This window comes from Arachis ipaensis, chromosome B03 (assembly GCF_000816755.2).
Source record: "Arachis ipaensis cultivar K30076 chromosome B03, Araip1.1, whole genome shotgun sequence".
Taxonomy (NCBI): Eukaryota; Viridiplantae; Streptophyta; class Magnoliopsida; order Fabales; family Fabaceae; genus Arachis; species Arachis ipaensis.
In genome coordinates, this window is record NC_029787.2 from 4,559,105 (window position 1) to 4,562,928 (window position 3,824).

Sequence of the window (3,824 nt, forward strand, 5' to 3'; positions counted from 1 at the left end):
AGTACACTTATTAAGATATTTAAGGAAAAATATTATAAAATATAGTTTTATTTTTAAGATTCGTTTTTTAAAAAATTATTATAGAAGCAATTAACCAAACTCATTTTTAATTTTTATAAGTGATGCTTTTTCATGTATTTAAATTTTGAGGAAAGGGGAACAATAATAAGTTGTTTTAACCCCGATATTTCTTACACGTAGCTACGACACGAATTTAATTAAGACGAGTTATTAGCAAAATAAAAAACAAATCTGTGACTCCAACATAACATATCAATAATAGATTCATATTTTAATTTTGAAGGGTAATATATATATAAGTGTGAGATATTAAGGTACATTAATTAGATGACAATGTTTGACTTGGGCCCCACGACTCCACTCCCATGCAGAAGAAGCATAACCCTTCCTTTATTTTATGAATTTAATTTGTCGATGGCCACACTTCTAAGCTTCTATTTGCTCTGCATCATTATCATGACCAGCTCCTCCATTCTCCACTTCTGATGTTTTTTCCTATATATATCCTCATCATTTTCCCAGGTTTAGATTCTTTTGTTTTCGTTGTTTTGTTAATTAAATTCTACTTGTTTTGAAATTGTTGGTTTGGATGAGGGTCCAAAATAAAATTGGAATGACACCAAATAATAATACTATATTTACCAACTAATAAATAAAGATTCATACAATAATTATCTTACTTTAAGACAAATATATAAAAATGAAAATGAGAAGAATAATTTCGTTGGCAGTAGAAACTAATATATATATAATGTCAGGAGCTCCCCCCATGTTGTCTGTTTCTATTTATCAAATCTTACTCCCTACTTTACAATAGACACAAAAGCAATTAAGTCAAAAAGCAAGTAATAAATAGTTACAGACACAGAGTCTCAAAATAATTATTTGTTATGGAGTAGCGATAGGATCATTATTTTTTATATACTCATTTTGAACTCATAAAATAAAGTGCAAATCTGAATAAAAAATAGAAACTATATTCTATACTATGGGAGTGAAAATATACTTTCACGAAATTTATCGATGGACACGAAAATTTGTCAATAATTTTGTTGGTAACGTTTGAAATTTTTGGAGAAAATTTATCACCGATTAAAAATGCGTCAATATCTAATAAATAACATGCTGTATTTTGTTTTAATTTCAATTTTATTTTTCGTAAGTAACTCTGAAAATAGGATTAAGGAGACATTGAGATCAAACACATGTATATAGAAAAATAAGTCATGTTTATAATATGGTGAATGCTATCCTACATTCTCTAAAGTAACATATAAGTTATCCTCATATCTTAATTGGGTATTTATTTTAACATGAGTTACTTTCTCCGCTCTTTCGTCGTTGTTGCGCCTCTCAAACATCACTGTCTCATTGGTATTTTGTTTTCTCTTCCTAAATCATTCTTCTAGAAAATGTACTCCAACTCTCTCTAATTGCATTTACTCATCCTCACTCCTTCGTCGTCATTACGCCTCCCAAGCATCACCGTCTCATTGGTGTCTTGTTTTCTCTTTTTAAATCATTCTTTTAGAAAAGGTACTCAAGCTCTCTCTAATTGCGTTTACTCCACCCCACTCCTTTGTCGTCGTCTTGTGCTTTCTAAGTATCACTGTCTTATTGGGTGTTCAATTTTCTTCTTTTATCAGGCCGTCACCGTCTTCCAATATATTATTAATTTTCATGAAATTAAAGTAACTCAGGTTAAAATAAACATCCAATTAAAATATGACACGTCAGAGAAGATAACTTACATGTTACTTTAGAATATATATATAACAGTTCTCTTTGAAAACATAAATACAATTTACACGTTGATGAAGTGAAATCACAAAAAAAGAAAGAGTTTTCTAACATTGCAAAGCTAATTATGTATATACACAAAAAGTGCATAGATGTGGCACATAATAATGTAGAAGACCAAAATTACTTATCCATGAAGAAATGAGAAGATTGATCTCAATCAAATGACGATGCTAGCTTAGCTTATATCATATCATTCCCTCCATTTACTACTCACCCCAATAGAATGAAGCCTGAGTGTGACTCCGACCCACTAACAAAAAGAATATGTTAATTTTAATGTTAATATATGTGTTAATTATTTGTTTTTCTCTCTACCACATTTAAAGAAAAAGGGAAAGCAAAAATAGACAAAAGAAACAAGTTATTTAATATGGCGCCCTCAATGTTGAAGTATATTAATTATTGAGCCATTAAAGTTAAGAGGCAACTAGAAGATTTTGTCTAGCTACTTAAAAAGATACTCATGATAAAGTTAGATAAACATAGCAATTTCATGCACTCATGTCACAAGTGATGGTGTTGTGCCCAAAAAGGATCTGACCATAACTTTAGGCCTTCAATATTTACTAGTCTTCATCACTATAATAAATAATAATAAAATAATAAAGGTAAGGCAATTAAAGACTATAGTACCAATTATTATTATTAATATATAATACATATGATATATGACAATTTTGCAAACTTTCCTTTTCCCTTTAATGTTTTTCCTCCTGGATTACTTGTCTCATGATCTTTTCTATAATTTCTGGCTCAACTTGCCGCATCCTTGAAGAATTTTTTTTCTTCAAAATAAATCTTATGTATAATAATAATTATTATTATTTTTAATTATTGCATGGTGACCACTACCTGGGTGCTTTTCATATAGACTACGTAAATGGAAAATTGGAAGGAAAAAACAAATGGAAAAGGTTAAAGAAGGATTTCACGTTCAGGAAGCATAAACTTACAAAGTTTGAAAGACACTGTCAACATTGTTTCAATAATTGGAAGAAGACCAACATTTGTGTCATGTGCTTGAAAATTTGAACGCATTTCCATTTTGCCTATGCTTTTTTTTCTTAAATGGGTCGGGTAATTAATTTTAACCTTTATCTTTTCCTTCTCAAGTAGCAGTAGTCTCTAGTCAATAATAGTAGTATTAATGGTCCTTCCTCGTCCTTTTTTTAAATAATTATGTTTGCAATTTAGGAAAATAAACTGACAACTAGAAAATAAATTATGCTCTCTTTTAAGATTAAAAAAAGGATAACTTTTTATATAATTGTCAATATTTACCTGAGAGACATAATTTATATGCTGTTTAGTAGTCTTCAATAAAAGTTTTAGAAATTAAAAATCAATTAAAATTTCTTAAAAATCAAATTAGTTCCATTTTTTAGATATGNAGAAGTTAAACGTTCATACATAATTATCAAAAAAAAAAAATCAAATCAAAAGACCCAAAATTTGTCAAATTGAGAAAGTAAGAAAACAAAAATACAGCATAAACAAGAATAAGAATAGAAGAGATCATTTTATTCTATCCCACTCCCATATATACATGTGAGGTGGTACACACTTTAATTAATTAATTAAGCATTTATGAAGGTATGGATAAAAACCAAATACTATATAAGTACGTTTGTAACCCTACAAAGCAGGTGATTCTATCAGCTACATGGTTAAGCATAAATCTTTTTGATTACGTGAGCTCATTCCACCAACATGTTTGAATAGACAGTGATAATTAATTAGTAATTGTAGGTAGACAAATACAGTGTAATCATAATCTGCTTTAATTTTAATTTTGTGTGTATTATTATTATTCCATGCATGGGAGCCACTAGCAAGCTTAGGTATGATATATGATATGGTGATGGATGGATGGATGAAATTTAAATAATAATTATAAGAAGGCATATATAAAATAAAGAAGCTTATAGGTTAAGAAACTTCGTCCACCCAAAAACCCTAAAAATATAATAAAACAAAAAGAGATGAGAATGAATAAGGGA